A 13,385-nucleotide genomic window follows, 5' to 3' on the forward strand; every position below is an offset into this window, starting at 1 on the left:
TCAGAGGAAAGCAAGAACATTGTAGCGGAAACGAAGTTCCATTTTCCTTAATTAATGATGATGTATTAACAGCCCAATTTCCCCCCTGATGACTGCATTAAACTTTGCACGATGGGCCCGCTCATTAGTTCTGCAATACATGCAGTCTGGGAAGACCATTCTTTGTAAAAAAAAAATATTCTATGGATACAAGTCCCAAAGCTTTGCCAGTGACCTTGTGTGAAAGAAATGTAATTATTATTTGGCACCCATGTTTGACTTCTGGGGGCATTTGATTACAATATATATTGCATGGAAATGATATACTACTTGAAATTTACATTTCAATTATCAAAAGCATGACTCTGCGTTTATTATTATTTAAAAGGTAATTAAAGGAGACATTAGAAAAAAAGTGAAGTGTAAGGCAGAGGTCTGCAAAGACCAGGAAAAGAAAGAAACCAGGTGTCTCTTTTCTGCCATTGAAGTCCTTGGTCTTGTGCCTAAACACTTCCTTGAGATAGCTCCAAGTTTCAAATTGCATAGAAATTTTGAATTATTGTTTAATGAAAACCTCAGTATGGATTTTACAATGCTTAAAATGAGAATTGTGCATTTTAGCCTTTCAGATAATGAACTGTTAACTGGTTGTAACTTTCTTTTTAGTTGGTTGGGCTTTTTGGTTCTCCAAGATTCCATGCAATAGCAATAAGACCCCCATAATCATGGAACCCATATCCATGGTTTCACTTACTGACACCCAGGAGAAAATGGTCTCTTTAGGAAATTGCTAGGTCCTTCAGGAAATTCTATGATATGCTGTCCCCAGAGATTACCACTGAGTAGTACTGGAGGACCTAGTGAATTCTTAAAGTTTCTAGAAAGTAGAACAAATCCAAAGATTTCAAAAAGTGTATCTCTAAACAGATTGAAATAGCAAAAAAAGTCCATAATATAAGTAACTGTAAAATTAGGTCCTCTAGATGATTTTATAGTCTGCTTCTATTTGAGGTTACTATAGTGTTGCTCTGGAGAAGGCAGTAAATTGCTAGAGATTATACCTTTTTAGGAATTTCTAGGTCCCCTAGGTCATCTCTATGGAATGCTGGGAATGGAAGTCAGGTAATTTAATAGTCACATTTTCAAGTAATCCCTGGTCCAGCTGAGAACATATTCCCCATAATTAAGGTCTTACAGTACTGAAAGCCAATATACCAGGCATGAGCAAACTTTGGCCCTCTGGGTGTTTTGGACTCCAACTCCCACAATTCCCAAGAGCCAGTAAGCTGTTAGGAATTGTAGGAGTTGAAGTCCAAAACACCCGGAGGAGTAAAGTTTGCCCATGCCTGTGATATATGTGCAAATGTCTCTATGATAAGCTTTAATAATGGTAAAATGAAGTGTCTTTCAGTTTATCTGTTGTGTGGGACCAGTAATTACTATTCCTTCCCCAGTGTACCAAGAACTGATACCATATTTGTGGCCATTGGCTACAAACATCTTTTCTTTTCAGGAAACTCACAGGGGACTGACAACCAATGGCTCAGAAACAGGCACTGCTCCAGGGACCAGCACTTTGAGTAGCAGTTCCAGCATTCCTTCACAGAATGCTGTATCGTTTGTCCCCTGAACAGTGAATTCAAACTAATCCTAGAGCCAACACTGCAGATCTCTATGACTGGACAGTGGGTCATCTCTGCTGGGGTGCATTTCTTCCCAATTCATGCATGGTGTAATGATATATGGCCCACCTTGAAGGATTGGTGTGTCGCCATTTTATATGCCAGGGAGATAAGCAGCCATTTTGTAGGCCAGGCTGATAGGCAGCCATTTTGTGGGTCTCATGTGCAGCAGAGCCTGGGGGAGGAGCCTTCGAGCATCCATTTGCATAGGTCCTGCTGGATTGGCTATATGCAAATGAGCAGATGCTGAGCCACAGGATATGGGCAGAGCCAAAGTGGCAGTTAGAGAGCTTGCTGAACATTCTTTTTCAGTTAGCTGGGGGCTGTCAGTTGAGTTAGCTGGGAGCCAGCCCCGTAGCCAGGATTTTGTTTTAGGAGGGGCTGGGATTTTGGTTTGGCGGGGGGGGGGGGCTGGGTCTGAGCGGGAGAGGGTCTACCCTAGCAAAACTTTTGTATTGTTATCCCAATACTCCCATGCATATGGGATATATTGGCATGGTGATCAGATCATGATATGAATAAACATAACAGTTTAAATAATAAATGTAAAGCCTTCTTGCGGACCACCCTGAGAAATTTTTTTGGGGGGGTGGTGAAGCCCCTCAAGCCCCCCCCCCCCCCCGGCTACATGCCTGCTGGGAGCATTTAGTTGAGTTAGCTCGAGAAGTTAGCTCTGGGAGGTTTTAAAGTGAAGTTAACCAGGCTTTAGACTCCAGTTAAGAAGTGTAGGTTTTGGAAGTCAGTTTTAGGAGAAACATAGTAAAAGCCTTTTAGGAAGGAAAAGGCTGAGGAACTATATTGAACAAAGTCACATAGAAACAAATGCATAAGTAACATCTTCAAAAGAGAATAATCAAAAGCCATTGTTGTAACCACCAAGCGTGTGTACTGTATATATATTACTGAAACCATTACGCTTATGTGCCTCACGAGTGACAAATAAACAAACAGTTATTGTTTCACCTTATTCAAAGTCTCTCTCACTCTCTTTCTAAGTCCCAACAATAATAAAAGGCTCCTGAACACATGAACGGTGGCAACAGAGAGAATATTTGAAAACCACTATTGGACCTCTATATATTTTGGTGGCAGTGCATTTTTGTGTTCTTAAAAAGTCATCCCCCATCCTTCCCTCCTCTACACATGGCACAATGAAACTAGAAACTGAAGGGCATAAGTATGACCCATCTTTCACCATGACACAAGGTTGGACAAAGTGCAGCCAGGGACCTTTTAAACCCAAAGAAGCCCCCTTTAAAAAGTTGTAAGTTGGAAATGATTTCTGGTCATTTCTGTTTTTAAATAAATCCTCTCTTGGACCTTAGAAGCCACAAAGGGAGACTAAAACATGGCAAAAATGCCCCCCTCCTAGAAGGCATTTTAACAAAAGGTTTGGTGAGGCATGCAACCTTTTGGCATCTCCGTGGGGCTGCTGTTGCCTTCCCCAATTGATCAGAACCTACTGAACACACAAAATCCCTTTTTATGCCATTAGATAGTGGAAAACATTTGGTCATGATGCTGATAAGGCCTGGTGTACTTAGTACTCCTCCTGTTCATGGTTATATTTTGAACTTGACACAAAGATCAAAGTATAACAATGTTTCTTGATTTAGTTTTAACTGGAGATAGAATCTGGAATTGTCTGCATTCAAAACATGTGCCTGCCTCTTAGCTACGAACCCATCAAAGTCAATTTGTTATGTTTTCATAACACCTGCTCCTCCAACTCTTGTTATAAGGAAATTGCTTTTGTTAAAATTCTAGTCTCATTTTTTAAATATTTAATTCCTTCTATAAATTCCAAAGCCTGGCCTTCCTTGGGGAATTTCTGCAGGATTGCTGAGTGAAAAAGAGTTGAAAAGATTCACAGATGCTCTGTTTTGAAGTTATAATGAACACTCAGAGGTCAGCAGATGAAATGCCAATTCCTATTCAAACCTTTTAGCATTCGCTGTGAGTGTCAACAACATTCAGGTAGATAAAACTGATCTTTCAGACACTATACTCCTGAACTATATAAAAGGTTTTATTCCATGCCTGACAATTCCTAAGCAAACATAGCAGTAAATGTTACTGGGTTAAGAGATGTTGGGGTATTATGGATTGGTGACCAAGGGTGTAGTTGTAAATTTTGAATTGTGGACCCTCATCATGTCAAATCTGTTAGAGAAATACATATCCAGACAGAGTCTAAAAATGGAGATGGCTGGTTGATCTATATTAAACACACACACACTTTTAGCAATTTTATCTTCATTAGGAGCAGGTGTTTTGTAAAGCAAAATGGAAGCCCAGTTGATCCCAGTGACTTCTTACTGGTTAGTAAGGCTTCGGGAAGGCTCACAGTCGCTGCATAGGTCCTAAACTAGGGGCCTACATAGCCCTTAAATACATAGCAGCTACAAGTACATAACTGTAGGTTACATATTCATAACTAATCCATCAATATTCTGACCAAAAAAAAAATTATGTACAGAAAAATGTGTTCCATGCAGAGCAAATGCTGCAATGAGAGCCTGACGTATACTTCATACCACGTGCTTGGGGTCGAATTGTGCAGAAGACCAGCACTTTCTCTGTAGGAAACCTTGTATTATACATATCTTGCGGAGAAAATGTTTTTTTCCTGCACACACACAAACGCCTGTGTGTTTTGCATAGAATAAATTCTGAAGTGTGAATAGTCTGTGGTTGAAATGTTTGGTTTTTGAAGGCATTCTTGCAGTGGGGAAAAATTGCTAAAATTACTCATTTCTTCCTTCAAGAAGAACTTCAGTGAAGAATTACATCTTTACAAAAGAAAGAATGATCAATTTGTGTGGTTTCTGAAGTTAAGGAATATCATTGTAAGGCTGCAAACATATAAAGCCAGCCCTCTACATTTGTAGGGGTTAGGGGCACAGGTCACCTGTTAAAGTGAAAAACTAGAAATAAATAAATTGCTACATTTTACCTAAGAGAACAATTGAATTATTTCTAGTTTTTCACTTTAGCAGGTGACCTGTATCCCTAACCCCTGCAAATGTGGAGGGCTGGCTGTATATGTCTGCAGCCTTACAATGTTATTCTGTGCATACACATTACAAAATTATTCCAATTAACTTGAATGAAGCTTACTTCTGAATAGACATCGATAAAAGTCTATAATTATGAATACTTATAATGGAGAAAATCCACCTGAAATCAGTGAGACTTATTTCTAGGTAAGCATTGATGGAATTGGACTGTGTGTAGTTTATGAAATGCACAATTTAGGCTGGGCTGGAGTAATAAATATCGGGAAGCAGGTTGAAGGGGGTGGGGAGAGAAGGTTAGAAAACCAATTATATATACATTTCAGTTGAGTTGGAAACTATTTATGGTTTATATCACTTCTGCTTTTAAGCCCAAGAAAAAGTAAGATTTTCGAAATTCACATGGCATGTTTAACACTTTTGGAATATTTACATAAGACTGTCCAAGAAGAGAGAATCTTTAGTTTCCTGTTAGATAGTAGTCGATCAACAAAGGAGTCTGAAATTGGATGTTACAGGTCACAGAATTGTATTTATATATCCATTTCATGCTTCAGAAGATCAGTTCCTTAGAAGGTAATTCTTGATTACAGAAAAAAAATGCTGCCTTTCAAAATAAATAAATAACACCCGTATTGGCAACCATTTCTCTTTGCCTTATAGCCAGGAAAAGTGTGACATTATCTATCTATCATCTATCTATCTATCTATCTATCTATCTATCTATCTATCTATCTATCTATCATCTATCTCTATCTAGATATATATATATGTGTGTGTGATATGAAACACTGAATGTAATAATAATAATAATAATAATAATAATAATAATAATAGGAATAACTCCACCTTACTTTTTTCAAACAAACCAAATGTGTTTTTTTCCCATCTCCATATCATAAAACACCCTAAAGGAATATCACTTATAGGCCAGATCCAACAATGGCAATGTCTAATATGGCTCACATACTGAATAAAATGGCACATACTCTTCACATCCATCCTATATACCTACATGGTCTCCAGGTAAGTATTCCCAGATATTCACAGTTTTCCATTAAAAAGGTCCAGAGCAAAATATGGTATCTGACATAAACATAGAAGGCTAGGAAAGTTCTTTCTTCCAACCTAAGAACCACTACCAGTCAATTCAGGGCTCATTTACACTGGTAACTTTATCTGGGGCCAATATGGAGTAGTAATGATCCAGAAGTGGTCACACACGATGTCTTCAACTTGCAGCGGCAGTGATTGATTGGAATCCTGCTGGACCATCATCTTACCATCTGTGTCACGATCACTGCTCCCAGACATCAGCAGAAGTGTCCACATGACCAGGGATAGAAGGTAAAGGAGGATGGTAGTGGTAGCCCATGTAGACAATGGATGGATCAGTCCACATTGGATCTGGTTTTGTGCACAGGAAATAGACTTTTCTGCATGTGAAATTATATTTCATTTGCATCTGAAGTAGAAAAGGTTATTGTCTGTGCTTATCAATGATATGAAAATCTAACCAGAATAAATTCTTACGTACAAAGGATCTTAAGAATCCAGAATCCTTCTTATCTGCATTTTTGACACTTGAAAACTATGGGGTTTTTTTTGACAATTTGGGGGGAATACTTTTGAATATTTTTTCCATCTCTTGCTCTCATTCAGGTTTTTTTTAAAAAAAATGTGTCTTGTACATATGGAGATGAAGGACAGAGAATCTCTTTCAGTTGGATGACCATGTTCAGATAATTTCTTAGGGATCACATTCCAGTAATACCAGAATGACTGTCTTACTAGAACATTTCAACCATTTCAAAAAGGGTTAAATTTTTTCCTAAAGTCAGAAAGGCTCCAAATGGTAGTCATGGTGATTTGATAAATATCATGACTCCAAGGACATAGCAATGCTCGTTTGGAATATTAGTATGCAAAGGGATCTTGTAGGATATTGGGGACTAACTTGGTTAAATTTAGACTAAGCTTTAGGGTTGGAGTTCTCACGCCTGATAGAAATCCTTGAAAAATTAGCAGGGGCTTCTTAATGAGAACATAGTTGTTGGAGAGAAGTCACCCTGAAAACCAATGATAACCTTCCCTCTGGCTCGTTGGCATAAAGAAAAGGTTAAAATATCATTGTCATATTCTCCTTCTGCTTCTCCTTCATCAAATAATAACAACTCCCTCTACTCTAGATGCAGGGCACGAAGTTCTTAGAATGTTCTGTTCTGTAAAAGAACTACGGGAAATGTTTTGCTCCGGCAACGAAAAGGATGGAATTTATTTATTTGCCATTTTCAGTCTTGCTGAAATATATACTACCAATTGGGGCAGTTTCAGAGAGCATGCCATAAAACAACTTATTTTGCCATCTAAAGACTGCTTTATGCTTCCTGGAATCATAGCTTGGAAATGCACACAGCCAACTCAGAGAGGAGGTTGTAAGAAATATTGCCTCCTGCATCATTCAGTCTTGTTCAGAATGCCATAAATTATACTATCGCCAAAGGTTACTTTTGTGATGCAAGAAAGCAAAAAGATGGAATGAGGTCATGGGATGATACAGTTGCTAAAATGGAATGGCAATTAATTTTAAGACTTAAGTCTTACAGTCTCATTACTCAAAGATTAGAAATAGTTTACATCTGTCACGTGATAGTGTGCAATCATATCATTTAGCACAGATTTCTTACTTTAACATTTTAAATCTAAGCACTAGGCTTGCTCAAATAATTCGATTTCCCCGTTACCCGTTATTAATTCGTTACTTTCGTTTGTTTTGAAGCAATATACGGCCTTGATTGTCCACACGTCTGGATATCGTGGTTTCGAATCGCGAGAGGCCGTTTTTTCTTATTTCGTCGTTTTTTTCGTTAGGAAAAAAAAGCTTTTGCAAATCACCCAAACTCCCACCATTCAGGCCCTTTCCTTTTGCCCCTCAGCAAAAGGGGCGTCACGGGCTCAGCCAATGGGAGGGGGCGAGGGGGAAGGAGGCCGAGGAGGAGGAGGAAGACGGAGGGGGGAAATGGCTGCCGCCGCCGCCTCGCCTCAGCTCAGGCCTGGTGTCTCTCTGTGAGGCGGGAAGGCGGCGGATGGAGCCGGGAATGGAGAGACCGAGAGAGACAGAGAGGGGCCCGGCGGTGAGGAGGAAGAGGCCCGGGATGCGAGGGGGTGTGGGCCAGGCCCGTCCTCGGCTGCTCCCGGGGAGGGAGGGAGGGAGGACTACGACTCCCAGGGGCCCAGATTCGCACCCTCCCTCCCCCCAATACAGGTCTTCATACCACGCTACATGAACTTGAATGGATACTGTGGTTGTGTTGTCGAAAGCTTTCATGGCCGGGATCACACTGTTGTGGTATGTATTCCGGGCTCTATGGCCATGTGCCAGAAGCATTCTCTCCTGACGTTTCACCCACATCTGTGGCAGACATACTCAGAGGTTTTGACGTCTGTGCGAAGCTAGGCAAGTGGGGTTTATATATCTGTGGAAGGTCCAGGGTGGGAGAAAGAACTCTTGTCTGTGGGAGGCAAGTGTGAATGTTGCAATTGGTCACCTTGATTAGCATTGAATAGCCTTGCAGCTTCAAAACCTGGCTGCTTCCTACCTGGGGGAATCCTTTGTTGGGAGGTATTAGCTGGCCCTGATTGTTTCCTGTCTGGAATTCCCATTTTCTGGGTGTTGTTCTTTTACTGTCCTGATTTTAGCTTTTCTGTAGCTAAAAATGCATATAAAATTGATTCTATAGGGAGGATAAATGATTGGATTTCAACTCCTACAGCTTAGCTTTCTCTGCCAATAATGGTACCATACCAAACTAAACCTCCCAAGATTCTGTAGCAGTGAGCCATCTTGGATATTGTAAGGGATATTATTATTATTATTATTATTATTATTATTATTATTAGACCTTGCTCCCAGGAAGGTGCCTTCGCTGTGGCTCCCAACTTATCTATCTCTATCTTTCCACATATTCTCCACATTGTGTGTATGTGTATGTATATTATATATACATGAGCCCCGATGGCGAAGTGTGTTAAAGCACTGAGCTGCTGAACTTGCAGACCGAAAGGTCCCAGGTTCAAATCCCGGGAGCAGAGTGAGTGCCCGCTGTTAGCTCCAGCTTCTGCCAACCTAGCAGCTTGAAACATGCCAATGTGAGTAGATCAATAGGTACCGCTCTGGTGGGAAGGTAATGGCACTCCATGTAGTCATGCCGGCCACATGAACTTGGAGGTGTCTATGGACAACACTGGCTCTTGGGCTTAGAAATGGAGATGAGCACCAACCCCCAGAGTCAGACATGACTGAACTTAACGTCAAGGGATACCTTTACCTTTACCTATATATATACACACACACACACACACACACACATATGCAGGGACTATATATATATATATATATATATATATATATATATATATATATATATATATATACACAGTATATATCACACACACACCAATTTAACAAAGTTTCAGCCACAAAAACAAAGTTTCTGAAGTAGAACAATGACTTTCACAGTAAAGACAACCCAATTTAACAGGAAATAAGACTTTCAAACCAGGAACAGATTTCTGCAATTAATAAAAAATGGTTTATTATAAAAGCTATGAAAATTCGCCAAAAATCAGAGGATAAGGGAAACGTTCCAAATTTTGGTGAGCTATCAGTGTTAAATGTGTTCTACCACTGTACCAAGTTTGAAGAAGATCACTCAAAAAATGAGGGCAGGAGAGTCCTGTAAAATCTCCCCTCGTGCTTTTTTTTTGGCCACTGCACATGCGCGTCCGCCATTAACGAATTAATTTCGAAAATAAGGAATTTTCGTTAATTTCGAATTTTTTGGGGGGCAAAATTCGGAAATGACATCAGAAACGAAACGCTGGCGCCCCCAGCTTTTGAAACGAGTTTAGAATCAATTTTTTCATGGATCGCTCAAGCCTACTAAGCACTCTTGGTAGAAAAAACATGTTTCTAGTGCATATGAATGCAAAAAGAAATTTCATTTCATAATATTTAAATTTCAGAAACATATGAAGATAAGTTTTACAATAGTTTCATTTTAAGGAGCTTCTGTGCCATCATACCTTCGAAGGAGAATATTAAATTTAATAAATAATATATGTAATTTAGATGATTCATACAGACCACTCAATCTAGCTTTTCTTGAGGCAGGAATATGAAATAAATGAGGCCATATTATACAGAAAGTTGATTTCTGATATTATCTGAATTCAGTCACTAAGAAGATAACTATTGCTTCATTTCTACAACGAGGCCAGCAGTGTGCCAGTTGTACAATGGTCCTACTGTGCAATCGGCATAAGAGAACTATAGGTCCCGTTTCACAGTATCAATCTGTGAAAGATGCTTTGATACATGTTGTTGCAGTTAATTAGAAGATCTGTGCATCATATCAGAGATGTAGCTACTTCACCTTAAAGTTACATGTCATAGCCTCTGATGCAGTATCTTGGCCAGGACCTTCATGTTATGCCTTATTACAACCATATAATCACACACTACCTTTTAGATGCTTGTGTAAGTAGTCCTAAATGCTTGTATTCAGATGAATAGGCAGATTAGTTTATCTTAATACCGGAACTTCAACTTTGGTTAAAATAATGTCCTCTCTAATTATTAATGAAAGAGGAGGAATAAATGGGAAAATATCAATTGGTGCTACACACAAAAACATTATTTTTCTCTATGTCATTAAAACATGTATGAGATAATGGAGACAAACCAATATTACGGTTCTACATATAGTTTTAGTCATTGAAGCAAATGAGATTTATCATAATGAAAGCAGGGAAAAGGGGATGGCATCAGTGGCCTAGATGGATAACAGACCAGTTCACTTCAGATCCAATCCTGCTTCATACACTCTGTCAAAGTTGTGGGGCTTCAATCTCCAGAGGTTTGGCCAAATGCTGGAGCACCCCCTGACTTTCCACAACCCAGGGCTAAACCAACTTATCCCACAAAAAGGACCAGAGGTCCCAGATGTTGTGGGACAGTCAGGCGAGATTACACAGTGACTATGGGCTATTAAGCCCAAATATATGAGCCCTTAATCCATTACTCCATTAATTTCAGTAGGTCTACTCTATATAAAGTAGACCTACTGAAATCAATGGAACGTAACTAAGGGCTCTTCTATTTGGGCTTAAACTGCTGAGCTGCTGGACTTGCTAGCCGAAAGGTCGGCAATTCAAATCTGGGGAGTAGGATGAGCTGCTGCTGTTAGCTCCAGCTTCTGACAACCTAGCAGTTCGAAAACATGCAAATGTGAGTAGATCAATACGTACCACTCTGGTGGGAAGGTAATGGGCTCCATGCAGTCATGCTGGCCATATGGCCTAGGCGGTGTCTACCGACAACGCTGACTCTTCAGCTTAGCAATTGAGGTGAGCACCACCCCCAGGGTTGGACACAACTAGACTTAATGTCAGGGGAAAACCTTTACCTTTACTCTATCTAAAACTGGTGCTCATTTTCAACCAGTTATAACTCTCAGGGTAGTTCCACACAGCCCTTTAACCTGGGAGCAATCGGTTTTTCAAAGCACAGTTGTGACCAGGTTGAAGTCCGCACATGCCCCAGAAAGTGTGTGCTTTTCTGGGGAGAGAGGGCTGTCCAGATGCCCTGTCAGGCTTTCTGGCAGGGCACTGTAACACAAAACAATCCCCCTCATACAGTGTTAAAAATAACTTACCCAGCTGGCATTTCCCTGCTGCTTGTCGCACCTCAGGTTAGTTTCACCTTGCTAAAGACATCAGGCTGCATACAGAATGTAGTCTTTTGTAGTTTATTAGGAAATAAGGAAAAAGCAGTTCATAAAAGGCAAAAGTATAGTTCCAAAAGATAGTTGCAAAACAAGGCTGTAAGAAACAAATCCATGGGAACAATAGACATAAAGCAGACACCAAAGTCCCAGAAACGAGGTTACATCCAAGCCATAAGATAACACAGGAAAGCAGTCTTTGTTCTTGATTCAAGCGAGGAAATTGCTTTGATGAAGATTTCTCTCTCAGCCCACAGCTTTAATAGCATAACATGAAGGCATTTCTTTGCCCTTTGACCTCCCTCTTACTTGCTATTCTAAGACTTCTGCGCAACCCCCGAAATTCCAGACGACTAGCTCGATCGAGAGATGCGACCCCATCGTCAAGGCCACAGGCTTCATCAGGCTGAGGCTGGGAGCTGCTCTCCCTTCCTGCTTCTTGCACCTGAGAACCATCCTCATTAACAACAACATTTCTTCCTGTGGGAAAGCCTCCCTGCTCTTCATTTTCCACAGCAGGAACACCCTGCACCTGAATCCCATAATTCCCATCAGAATCATCTTGAAACTCATCCCGAACCTGAATCCCATCATCTTGAAACTGCATCCCAGAATTGTCATCAGAATCACACAAAGGCTGAGCCACAACATTGCTGGAGCTCTCCTGGTGCATAAAAATAACATGCCAAGAGAAGGGGGCAGGAGCAATTTTCCTCCCCTCTTTATATGCACCAGGAGAGCTCCGGAGAAGGGGGAATGGCAGCCAGGTAAGTTATTTTCTTTTTAAAATGTTTTTCGGGGGGGGGGGGGGGGTTGGGAGGGGGTGGAGTATAACACTCTGCCCATGCATTTCCAATTCTGGTAGTTTCTACCAGAATTCTAGACATTAAAAAAACAAATTATATGAGCTATCCACTAAACTCTTTGTACCCCAACCGAAAGCTCTTCCCCACAGCTGTTATCAAGGAGAAGAAAGTGAGAAAGCAAGTGAAATGATGAAGAACTGGACCTCAGAGGGGAAAGGAAATGCGAATGCTCCTGCAGGCATAGTGCATTCTTCTATCTCTTCCCTTGCTATGACACCATGTGAACTGCCTCCTCTCCTCCTTCCATCCACACCAATGAGTAGCACAGCAGTAGTTAACACCTGTTGTTGGGAAGTTTTGGACATTATTAAAGGCTACAGAATAACATCCTGAATTCTGTCCAAATAAAGCATATGTATACATTAGCCACATAGTTACTACCAGAATTCCAGACAAGCTATGGCAATTACTCTTCCTAGCATACTCAATAGCTCTTTTTTGACATTTGGAAAGGGGTTAAAACACACATAAGGAAAGCATGATGAGAACTCAAACTTGGAGAAAGGAGAGCTGGTTTCCTCTCAATAGCTATTTGAATGTTGTGACTACAGGAGTGCGAACTATCCTTGTCATAATGACATTTGTTCTTGTTGCTGTGAGCATATAAAAGAAGCTGGAAAATAACGCATCTGTAATTTTTTATTATGCTGAAGATGGATATGCCACAAGGTCTGCCAGGCTGTATACTAAATAGACTAGATTGTAAAAACACTGAGGGCACATCCAGACAGCCCCTTAATAGCTCGAGCTCCTGCATTTTCATGTGAGGCGTCCAAACGATGCCCCATGTAAAAGCAAATGCACAATATTACTGACTATGGAGGAGTCACATATTCATAACTCTTGATTATAAATATGGAATTGCAATACAGGATGCTTGCAATATCCTCAATCATATTAGTCTAAACTAGAGTAGATCTATTGACTCAATATTAAAAATGGAAGTCAATACAAAGGTACATGCTATTCTGGATCTATTATTGTTAGGACTAAAATATAAGATCCAAACCATTCTTGTGTACTGGCTATTTAAGAAATCTGCATGTTTCTAACATT

Source organism: Anolis carolinensis, chromosome 2 (genome assembly GCF_035594765.1).
Source record: "Anolis carolinensis isolate JA03-04 chromosome 2, rAnoCar3.1.pri, whole genome shotgun sequence".
Lineage (NCBI taxonomy): Eukaryota > Metazoa > Chordata > Lepidosauria > Squamata > Dactyloidae > Anolis > Anolis carolinensis.